The sequence below is a fragment of the Xiphophorus couchianus genome, chromosome 8 (assembly GCF_001444195.1).
Source record: "Xiphophorus couchianus chromosome 8, X_couchianus-1.0, whole genome shotgun sequence".
Classification (NCBI taxonomy): domain Eukaryota; kingdom Metazoa; phylum Chordata; class Actinopteri; order Cyprinodontiformes; family Poeciliidae; genus Xiphophorus; species Xiphophorus couchianus.
In genome coordinates this window covers 11,655,791-11,668,428 of record NC_040235.1, presented here as the reverse complement: position 1 = coordinate 11,668,428, position 12,638 = coordinate 11,655,791, and the positions used below count along the sequence as shown (strand labels likewise).

At 37.1% G+C, this 12,638-nt stretch overlaps 1 protein-coding gene across 3 annotated transcripts in view; it reads right to left on the bottom strand.

Annotated features, from left to right (window-relative positions):
- The window catches only part of LOC114149304 (5-hydroxytryptamine receptor 4), a 44,108-nt gene extending 31,786 nt beyond the window's left edge, over positions 1-12,322 (bottom strand). Inside the window, exons 1-2 of one of the 3 annotated variants that reach the window (XM_028025053.1) lie at positions 11,879-12,322; positions 4,461-4,515 (exon numbers count right to left, since the gene is read on the bottom strand). The gene's annotated coding sequence lies outside the window, so the exon portion shown is untranslated. Of the gene's footprint in view, positions 1-4,460; positions 4,516-4,731; positions 5,184-11,878 lie in introns of those variants that run through there. The other 2 variants (XM_028025054.1, XM_028025052.1) reach the window with 2 other exon arrangements.
- Between the last annotated feature and the right edge of the window lie 316 nt (positions 12,323-12,638).

The window sequence follows — 12,638 nt, the reverse complement described above, 5'->3', positions numbered from 1 at the left end:
ATTTAAACCAACTATGAAAATCATTGGCACGCTGTGATCTTAGCAACGTCAACCACAATTATCCCAAAAAACACAGAACATGTCCAAAACAAAGAACTTGTGCTGCAACATTATGAAGACTTTATGATCCCCTGCTCTAGAGTTACAAAGCTCTAAATCTCAACCAACTCACTGCTGGTGGAAAAAGTCTGATTATGATGTAATAGCAGAATCTTAAATGCTTTTAGGCGTGTCAAACAGAAAGCAGACCTTCTGTCAGTTTAACTCTGCAAGGATTTGCCAAAACGTAAAAAAAAAAAAAAAAAAATCTATCTGGTTTTGCAGTGAAGCTTTTACATCACTGTGAAGTAAAAGCTTCACTGTGAATTTACTGTGAATGTCAAGTGACAGAAACAGCAGGAAATGGTGGGAAGAGATACTTGTTTGGTACGCACAGCAGACTCAGAATAAAATTATGCAGCACAGAAGCCTTGTTTAGAACTAGAATTTGGTAGGAAAGGCCAGAAACCCCCTTGTGGTAGAGGTAATCCTAAAAGCTCAATGTTTTTGTCTTTAGCTCTATAATTTCCACAGTAAATGATGATCTTTATACTGAGTAAGGGAAGGTCACATACTTTTCAACATTCCCTACTAAATACTGTAAGAAATAAAGCTGGACATAAAAGCGCCAATAATTGGGAGGTATTTCCTGGATATTCTAATTTAAATTAAAAACATGAAAGAGTGGTTGCAGTTTTTTACAAGTGTCCCCCCAATAAATTTGGATTTCCGTACTTTGTGAAAAAACTGAACAGAGTACTTATTGTAGCAGAGGAGTAGAGGCTCCCAGTCCATACCTCCAACTTCTGAATAGAACACCAATAAGCCAAACCTCAAACTGTAACAAACTAACAGGAAGTCATAAGAACTCATAAATAGCTTTTTATAAAGGGTGTGTTCATACTTATCTGGCTAAGTCTGAATAAAGCAAACAATGGTGCAAATACTCTGAACCATTTGTGCAAGCTTTGATGCACTCAAAAAACACGTGTTAAAGTTCAACACAACTGAACAGATTCAAACATTTTTTTCTTAGATTTTTTCTAAAAAATCTAAACTATCTAGCTCTATACAGGTCTGAGCATTACTTCTATGGCAGCATAAATTAATTGAGGTATGTAGAAAAAAATCTTAAACTCCATAGATTCATTTAAATACTTGTTTCTCCATTTGTAAAAGTACTATCATGGAACCAAACTGAATCCAGCCAATACATTTATGTATTAGCTGGATTAGCATTTATGTACCACAGTAGTCCATTACACATGTACACGATATACAGTAGCCTACTGGCACTGTGAGATTGTCTTTAAATTGTCATTTGTTGGTTCAAAGTAAAAATCTCACTGCAGAACATCAAACTGATACTAAAAACCAGAAAACTAATTTTGAACACACCTATACATTTCAGTGTTTGTTGTTGGGTTATAACTAAGCTGTAATTATGTAACTGTAGCTTTTGTTTTGGTATCAATATTTTGAACTTTCCTTTGATTTATAAAAAAATAAAGACTTAATTAAAAGTCAAGACTTAAGATATTCTTAATAGCTAAGCACACAAAATTGCTAACATAGACAAAGTCAACATGAGTACGATCAATGAATTTAAATTTTATATTTTAAATTCATTTGGATAAATTAAATACCATTAGATATACAAAGTGTGAATCTATATTTATTTTAATGAAAGTGATAAGAATATGTAATCCTCTTTTGTTTTTACATCTTATACATTTGAAAACTTTTCCCAAAAACAAAGGATTTCTAAGCAGCAAAAAATCTCAGTTTGACATTCAGCTGAAATTCAGTTAGTTGCTAAAATTGAATAGATTAATTCTGATTGGATAGATAGGGTTGGCTCAGAAAAATCTGATTGCCGCAAAACAGGAGGTTTCCGATATACCTTGTTGTAGTGTATATGCCATGTAAATTATGGAAAGGTCTGTGCAGTAAAGCCTTAAATAGCCTCTTGGCATTTAGGTAATATTTTGTTTGTTTTGCTAAAAGATGTTATTTGGGAGCTCAAATAAAACAGGATATTGCTAAATTGTTCAAACATCCAGCGTGAAAGCAAAACAACTTAGGCTTAGTCAAGAATGTCAGAAAAAGTGCCACTTGTAGGAAGGCAAGACATATTCTCAGACTAGTGAGGCATTTCAGGATTTAAATCTAAATTTTTCACAATTTTTGATTCTGAAAAAGATGGCTGAGCAAAATTAATCAGTGAATTTAGCACATAATTTAAATATATCAATTCTACCACCAAATTCTGGAACTTGTTAAAATTTCACAGCCTTGGATCTAGATTTGAAGTTGTTACTTCCAGTATCTGGCTCTATGCAAAACCTTTGTGCACACTTTCATACAAAGCCATGTATGGATAAAAGCAGAAAACAGGAAAGGCTAAAGCCTTGGCCTTTTGTGTGCCTCCCTGTGGATTAAGTTAATTCTGTTGTGGTTCACACTTTATCTTAGTACCATTGCACATGTCAAAACACACCCTCAACAGTTCCTTAAATTGTGCTTAACTTAATGAAATACGCATCTTGTAATAAGCCTGATTAAAAAGCAACAAATGCTTCAAATGTGAATCCTTCTTTAAGTCAGGGTTGTAATGTTTCACTTAATGATTTGCATGTTTCTACTAAGAAGGTCAGTTTATTCAAACCGAATCAGTAACTATGCAAAGAGTTCCTGTTCCTGAATTATTTTACTGACAATATTTAACCAAAATTTGTTATTAGACATTGAGCATTACAAACTAACTTCCAGTTAGTTGCACAAGATAAATGCACTCATTCAGCTTATCAGTTGGACAACGACATATGTAACCAAATATAAACACTGAACAATGATATACTGTAAGTGTAAAACTGTAAAGGCTCATCTTATGCTGCTCCACAGCTGATGTACCTTATATTGGAGATATTGGGTGGGTGCCAATAGAATTGTGGAAGTTGTAATGTAATATTCTTATTTTTGACCAATCCACAGAAGCTTGACTATTTTTTCTTAAATTGGAGAATTTGTAATTCAAGTCCACATCATATCATGCATTTTCATAGTGAAATGCTAATTTCATCAAAGAGATAAAAGAATTTCAATTAAATACAGTTGTTGAATAGATATGTATACCACATAATTCAGTTGCCATCTTTTGCAGAAATCACTTAGAGATAAATAGATGTATCCTGCCTCATCTAGTCACTCTCTCAAGTCATTGTGGAGGGACTTCGGTCAGCTTTCCCTTACTTGTTTGTTCAGTCTGATGAGGTTTGCAAAAATTTGCAAAGACTCTGCAGGAACATCATGTCCATCAGGCAAAGTTTTTGACTTTGGATAGGCCATTGTATCAGATTACTTTCATTTTCAGTTATTCAGTAGTAGGATTGCTACAAAACACTGTATGTCATCTATGTCTCCTGTGGGGGGTGCAATGTCTTCTGCCAGCATCTACTGGAGTAGCCGCATCAGAATCAGTGACTTTAGGCCCTGTTTACATGACAATGATTCAACAAAAATTTTATTTTTGTTCCATTTCTGTTAACACATTTACATGAAGACATTCTAATTACAATCTTTGTCTACACAGTAACGGTACACATGGAAAAGGTGTGTAAAAAATGCCCTCGCCAAGCCACTAGTTGGTGCTAGGTTCTTTGAAACTAAGTGGGCATGTATTTAAAAAAAAAAAAAAAAAGTTCTACTTGAAGGCACGTCGATTCGCGTTTCCCCATCAGGTACCGTTCCCCCCAGATATTGGGGGGGAAACACGCACTATGTGTGTCTGATTAGGGTGCCGTTGGAAAAAAGTGGGATAACTTCGCTGAAACACGTTGTTTGTGCTTTCAGGGTATCCGTAGTTCTCTAGATACGAGCGCTGAACAAGCGCGTGCTTGTTACGATCGCTGAACACGCACGCGTGTATTTTGCTACCTGGGTGATGCGAAGCGGTGAAGAGACGCTGGGGGAACCGTATCTGATGTGGAAACACGAATTGTAATAACACCAGCATTGTCAGTAGTTTCTACTTCTGTGGATTGTAGGAAGCAGTTACGTTTTGCGTCATACTACGCATGAGCTAGGGATTCCCTGACAGAAAATACCCATTTATTCTGTTTACAAGAAGACAACGGACACCGGTACGTCTTAGAACCATTGCACTCTGGAACCTGTTCTCAAACTGTGCCGTTGTCAGAGGCACAGTTTGTACTGTACATGCAAATGTACAGTACAAACACAACAAAACTCTTCAATTTTTACCAGAAATTGTTGTCGTGTAAACAGGGCCTTAGAAAAGCTCAACAAGGTGATAGCGAAAGTTGATCTTGGTCTGAGGGGCAATGCCATAGCTCTGCTTTCAAAGACTGTCAGACAATTGATAACTGAAACATTACTTTGCATCAAAAATGAAAACATACCTTACAAAAGAGGAAATCCAGTTGGTGGTTAACATCCGTCCAGCAGCTTCTGCCCCTAAACATGAAATAAAATATAATAAATAACCCTAAACAAACTACAGAGCAATGAGCAGATGGCAGCTACAGCAGTTAGCAACAGTTAACAGTTTAAACATAGGTGAAATGTACAACATTAATAGTAGCAGATAAAAACATGTACAAAATATAACAAACTTACACATAAAACACTGTATATGATTAAATTTGTGTAAAATATGTCAAAATATCATACTTGTAATGAAAACACAGAGCTAATACCACAGATACAAACGCCAACAGAAAAAGCGGATGAGCTGTCAGATACTGGTTGCTATGGTAACCACCTACTGTCAAGCGCAGAATAACAGGACTTTATGCCTCAGTAATGGTGCGTTCACACCAAACGCGTTACGCGCCTCAAAAACGCGTTTGACGATTCAAGTTCGACGTGTGTGCACTTTTGGTGCATTCACACCAAACGGGTTTTGAGCGTCAGGCGGGTCTGGTTTACTTTAAAATTCTATGCGGACGCGCTCGACGCTCAAAACGGTTCAAAATGCGCCGGAACTGCCCTTGACACGCCTCCACATAGACTTTGAATGTAAACGCACCTGAGGCTCAATATGCATTTGATGTGAACGCACCATAAATGCCTGGAGACACAACTTCTCGACTAAACAAAGTCAATTTGAAAAATACACAAATTTTTTGAAACTCGCATTTATAATGCATTTATAATGAAGCCTAGGCTTCATTAATAATGAAGTTAACTAATTAACAGTTAACTAATTTTAACAGGTCCCGTTAATTCAATTAACGGGACCCGTTAATTGAAGCGACCTGCCCACAGACCTATCAACGCCGGACCAAGCCACGTCACGTCCAATCATCGACCAAGTCCCAGCTGATAAGGACCTTCATTCATGGTGTCCTTCGCTCTCCAGCCGAGCTCAACCCACCACCACCCCTTCTCCTCCATTCGCCCGGTCCTGAGGCCCGCACCCTTCTTCAACCTCCACCACCAGTGCCGGGCCCTGGGGGATGACGTTCCTAACAGCATCGGGGATGCTCATCTGAAGCCTATCGCTAACGCTGCGATAACCGTTATCCCCAGCCGGGGCCCGAGCGCCAAAGACTTTAAATTCTGTTTGTCAATAAACTCTTCTAATTGTCTTCTCATCTCCGTCTGAGTCTCTCCAGATTGAAATATTGTTAGAAAAAAACATGCTATACCAACACACACGTGTGTGCTCCAGACCAGCAAAAACTACCACAAATCCTGTTTTGCTAATGGTCAGCTACTAAAGTGTAATTTTATAATTCCAATGGAATCAACAAGGCTGGATTTATTGGAAATCTGATATTTTAAGTTTCAGAAAACATTTCCTTTTCTCATTAGGTATCAATAGATGGAAAAATCCTTTGGCTTGATGGGATACTCATAATGAGTGAATGTTTCAAAGTACGACTGCCTAATCCCATCAGATGAATTGAGATTTAATTGTTAAATGGTGTTAAGTATGGGAATTAAAAGATGGAGGTGGGACTTGTGATGACATAATAAATTCTCCACATTGAAGACAAATAAAACAATGGAATTATCTGCATCTACAAGACAAGAAAACAGAGAGCTTTTAAAGTCGTCCCTGCCATTAACTGAGTAGAGACATATGTGGGTGAGGTGACGATGTTAATGAATAAGTTCTGCCTGGCTCGGAAAAAATCAGGCTAATGAGTTGGCGTTGGTACAGATGGCTCAAAATGAGCCTGAAGGCAGTTTGTCTTTCTTAAATGTCTGCAGGGAATGGCTAAAAAAGGACGACAAAGAGCCTGATGCCTGAACCAACCACTTCAACTCTTTATTTCTGTTTTTCAGCAGGTCAGGTTATTGTATTACACTCAGCTGTTCACAAAATTCCATTATTTTACCTGGCTGTCTGGTTAATTTACAGATACCTGGGAACTTTTACAGGGTCTGAAGCCTGCTGGCTGCTGCCCAGAACTGGATGCATGCCATTCTGAGGCTTTCAATTTCTTCATGATGCATGGAGGGATTATTATAATCTAAGATGATAAATTCACATAAGAATTTAAGAAAGGGAATAATACTGCTCTTTTCTTGGAAAAATAAGAGGATACGCGAAAAGATGAGGATCTAGGGGCTCACGTCATCAGAACTGGATCAGTCCAATGTGCTCACAGATTTGACTCTGTGTAAAATGTTTCACCCATGTGGATAAGGACAAACATCTTGGCAAAGTAAAGCTGGTTTATCTAAGTTTTCCTGGAAGGCAGCAACCAGGGTTTATTACCAGAGGAGCAACCCTGCTTGATTTCTTTTCAGGTTAAAATCTTAAGGAGATGAGTGAGCTCTCACTACGTTTTAAAATTCAGAACCGTTTTTAAAACAGGAGGAAGTTTTAACTTAGACCATTAAAAATTATTTCAGAAACTCTTTCTAGTTTAATTTATGCATCATAAAAAATAAAATGTGGGTCTCATTAAGTCCTCCAATGATTTACAAAACTACACTTTTGTTGACAGGGATTTTCCCACAGTAAAAAAAGATGGTGCATCTACAATAAAACCGCCTCACTGAGGTTTTGGAGTGATCAGTTTTATGTGAGTAGCAAATAACCTTCATGTTTGTGTTTTAATCCAGCTGCCTGGCAACACAAAATGATAAATGTTCAAAAAATTTCTAGGCAAAATATTTGTTTTTTGATCAAAATCTCTGAAATGTCATATATCAACTTTATCCTCTATGGCAGGGTGCCCAAAGTCGGTCCTCGAGGGCCGGCATCCTGCATGTTTTAGTTCTCTTCCTGGTTTAATGCACCTTCTAATGATGGCTTATTAGAAGGCCTAAGAAGAATACTGACTTGCTGAAAACACCAGGGAGTGAACTAAAACATGCAGGATGCGGGCCCTCAAGGAGCGACTGTGGGCACCCCTGCTCTATGGATATAAACACTAAGTTAACAGCATCATGTGTGTCAGTGGGTTAAATTGATACAAACTAGTAGAAATGTAAACAGAACGCTCATACCTGCAACTTAGCCACCATTTTATATGCAGAGGCTGTCATATTGAATATGAAGTTCAGTTTGGCACATGTTCCTCTAACTTTCCATGTCAAAATTCAGATAGGTGGGTGTTCTGATTAAGCTTAGTAGAAATATAATTTCTTTGTGGGTTTATTTAAAGTCTGACTATCTGATTTTGATTTTAGCTTATTCCTTGCTTTACTATTAAGAACCTTACCATCTACAAACTCATTAATTTAAAATATAGTGGACCCCCAGTATTCCTTAGCGTTAGGGACCACAGCTGCCTAGTCAATATCTATGAATACTTGAAACTCTACAAAAAGTCTCTGTTTTATTAGTTCAAGCAACAGATATGTTTTAACATGCTTTCCCAAGCACTATGGAAATCATAGCACTACTGCAGAAGTTAACATTGACAATCTTCCTTAAATTGTCAGCTCTGTCCTTAGGGGTACAGCCAATCAGTGCAAAGGAAGATGACTCGTGGATTGGCTGCAGCCAATAGTGGGTCAAATAGCATATTTGTTTTCTAACTTCTTAAACTGCATTTTGTGTGGTATATTTTTTTAAAAAGTGAGGAAATTGTCACATTTCCATAAATAATTTTGAGTTACATTCCACAAGAAAATTCATGGACAGGTGAATCCACAAATACATAACTGCAAGAGGTCCATTGCATTCCTTCTTTTTTGCATGCAGCGACCTCCAAAATGACGGTCTGCCCCAGTGAAGAATTACACAGAGGCCTTAAAATAAATGACTTCTATGGAGACTGGTTGACCTAAATATTCATCTTTGTGCCGCAGTTTTCTACCAGTCAACTTTGGAACACTTTTGCTCTTCCCTTACCAGCCTTCTCTCTGTGTGCAGTGGCTAGAAAACATGGGTCCTTGTTCAGGCTTGTTGGTCGCAGTTTGCGTTTCAGTATTTTTTTTAAATATTGCTCTATTTGTAGCTGTGGGCAAGTTTAGATCAGTGGTTATCTTGTACAAATGTCTCTCATCAAAAATCAAACACATACATGAGTTACTTCAATGACACTTTTTGTTGGTGTTCCCATTTTGAAGATTGCCTAAGGGAAATTGTCAGTCATACAATATATATACGCCAGAAAAACAATAAATAAAGGGATCCATTGAAAAGTTCCTGGACACTTTTAACAACTAAAAAGCACAGTTCATTTATTGATTGATGATATAAATGATGCAGAAGTTTAAAACTTTGTATGTAAAGCCAACTATTTCACTCAAACTTAAATGTTTAACTTTTCTTAATGTTTCAATATGGAATTATGTTTCTAACACAACAGATAAATTTATGAGAGTGCTTATACCTCATGAAGATAATTATTGTTGAGCGCACTGTATGTCCTTAGTCTTTTTCCAACTTTAAAAAGTTCAAAACAGAACGTACAGGAAGAGGAAATTTAAAGTTTTGTTTCAGTGAGGAAAATCCAATAATTCAGTAGTTGACCATCTGAACAATGATCAGAGCTGATCAAGGAGGAAATTGCTAATAATGAAAAAAACAGACTAAAATGGTACAGTCATGTAACTATGAAGCTTTTAAAATAAAAAAATGAATGGGTTTTTAGATAAGAATTTTAAAATATTCCATCTAATTCAGGCTTACAGTAACTGACAATATTGTGCAAAGTCCAGATTGATGAAACCACTTTATTAGGATCTAATACCCAGTATATTCAAAGCACACACATTTTACAGTATCTACATACAGTATGTCTTTGTCTAACTATTATGAATCAGGTGAACGAAAATTGAGGAAGGACTCAAAAGAGAAAACAGAAAAAGCAGGCCAGGGGAGATAAGACAAATAGCACCACAGACTGACGGAAACATAAAACTATCATATGTAGGAATCAATCACGTGTGCTGGCAATTTTACCAGCACACGTGACAAAACTCTTGGTATTGATGAAACATTTTTAGACAAACTGATGGGAGAGAGAGGATGCAATTGACAGAAGGAAAATACATCAGCACACCACATAGACAGAAAGTTGAAAGTTCTGAAAGGCCATGATTTTTCAGAGGACGTTTTGTACCAACCTTCCGTTAGCATTTTACGAGGGCAGCATTTCACTCTTGTTTTGCTGACCAATCATTTGAAGTGATTTTCTATGCTCATCACCTTTACTCATATTGGAGTATAAAAGGTGACTTAAATGAATAATATCTACCACCTGAAGGCCACAGAGTTATTTTGCTTTGATCAGGGGTAAAAATCAATCATATTTTGTTAGATAGCTGAACCTCAAGGGGACCGGGACCACCATCAATATATAGCAAGCAATCTTAAACTTTTAGAAAATAATGTACACATAAATTGTGAGATTTTAGCATATATATATATATTTTTAAAGATTTTATTGGCTCTAGTGACCTTTATTTGACAGTGAACTGATAGGAAAGAGGGTAATGAGAGAAGGGGGAAGACATGCAGCAAAGGTCGCCAGGCCGGGAATCGAACCTGCGACAGCCGGGTCGAGGACTAAGGCCTCTATATGTGGGTTGTGCTTAACCCCTGCGCCACCACAGCACGCCCCCTGAGATTTTAGCATTTTTATTGGTGTTTAAATCCATAATTCATCAAAACATGTACTCATGCCACAACTAATAAACTGATGAAACAGTTAAGAACTTATGGAACAGTTTATTTATGGGTACCAAATAGAGGGTCAAGATGAAATTGGAGCATCGGGGTAGAGAATGGGGAAATTAACTGGTGAATCACCAACAGGAGGTGCTGAAGGCTGAGGTCTTGACCATGCCAAAAAATTTAAATCTATCAGAAACTCTAAAGACACAACAGACTCTAACTTGCCAAAAAAAGACTCAAAATCTATGCACTATCACACGAGTGTGTTATTATGGCCAAATAAATATATTAATTGACAAAAACAGGAAATAAATATGAGTTAAATACTTATTGAAGCTTCAGAATGTTAGATCTGGGCTGTTTCATCAAAGCCAAAACTGCATCACCATTCAGTTGTACTTCGAACTCAATAACCACCACCCAATCTGACATCTGTGTTGGCCTTGGTTGTTTTTACCAAAGCTAGCTAGAGACAGTATAGTATGAAATGCAACATGTAAATGTTTAATGGAGGTTATAATAAGGTATTAGTAGTGTTCTGTATATGTTTTCTGATGTTTACATTCAGGTCTGTAAGAATAGTGCAATATTTTCAAATAATTTCAAAACTCTTCCAAATTTTGCTTCGTCTAAGTAGCTTATTAGTTCCATGTGACATCTACGCTGAAAGTGCAGACTCATTGACAGCTGAGTTCAAACCTTAGAAAGAACCTAAGAACTAATCAAGAATGTTTTGGTCAACCAGATCTGAGAGATGACCGATCAGCCTGTGAATCCAGCAGAGTTTTTTTGTTTCTTTGCATTATAGGGTACTCTAGATTATGTTTGTCTATTGTTGTACAAAGCCATTACAAGATTCCCTTTTGTTTTTGCTGTGTTTAATAGATATATACATATATCTGATTGACTAAGCCTTGAATCTTAAATTCAAATGTACAGAAATCTGTGCCTTCCTAAAAAGACGATGTAGGTCACTTAGTAGCAAGTTGTGCAATAAATCCTTCAAATTAAATTGTTGATAGATTGTGAGACTAACTGATTTATACTGAAAGTATCTTCGTTATATCTTACACTTTTTCTCTAAACTTGAGTAAGAAATTGCAGACACCCTGATGTTATGTGAAACTGCAGTCCAGCAAAACGACAAAGCTTCAGGGAAAAGCAGTGAAGCACCCGCATGTGTGCAATGACATATTACTGACATTGTTCTGTTTGTCTAAACAAATGGCTACACTACAGGCAGTAAATGCCTACTGACGCACTTGTATTTTACTGCATGTTTCTCAAGCCAAAGAATGACCGGATGCCTGTGGATCCCCTCTTATTACCAGTCATATCACAGGTCAGCTATGACTGCCGTATGTTTAAGAATCCATATTGTGAGGTAGACACATGTCAAGCTCAAATAATATATAAGATTAGCCATATCATAAAATGACTGAACTGCAGAACTAAAGGAAGTTTCAATGAAAGTTTCAAGGAAATTGCACTGCCAGACGAATTATAATAATTATTATAAACAGTTTACAAACACCCCCAATACTAATAACTGGGCTCTAATGCAGCCATTCACACACTAAGCCACAATCACATAACATAATCCTGCATCCATGACAAATTAAGTCACACAAATTACAACATGTCTTTAGTGAATTCAAACTAGTATTGTAAAAATAATAATAATAATAATAATACAAAATACATGTCCAACTTTTTAAAATCTTACCCCACCTGCTAAAGGCTCCTCGCCTTTTAAATCCAGATAAAACAGGAGCAAATAGGTTTTAGTTCCCTCTCATATTCCCACTTAAGTGTAGAAATTACTGGACCGCCGCTTGCCCATGGAGCCTGAACCGCACGAGCTTCAGATGAGTGACACTGAGAGGCAAACAGTGTGACAGAGCGCCTCGTGCCGTGAAGAGAGAGAGGGCACACCTGGACAGGGAGAATGTGGTCGGTGCTCCCATCTAGTGGCCTGAAAATGTAATGAAACAGAAGAATTTATTGATTTAGTTACACTCGCCGATATTCTCAGCTCCACTGAGAATAGTACTCTATGTAAAAAAAAAAATATATTGAAGTAATTGTACTTTTAATAGAGTACAAATTTTGGGTACTCTACACTTTTGATCCTATTTTCTTCTAAGCATTAGACGTTTTAAAATACTGACGTTTTCACTGGTTTTTAAAAATACATTAAAATTAATGCTCTGTACTACATTTTTCAAATGAAATTGTCATTTATAATGTTTCTTATATTCATATCGTAGAGGTGGGGTTTTCATCATTACTTTTGACTCTGTAGTCTTTAATGTCATTAATACAAATCCTTTTTGACGTTTGACCGACGTTTGTTTGCTCACGTTGTGCGAAACTTTGTTCCCCTGAGAAAATCTGTTCTCCCCTCCCCAATGTGTCGGGAGTGCGCACTGCAGCCGCTCCATTTCTCGGTAAAATGCGCGCTCCCGATTCATTTTGACGCGTCGAAAGT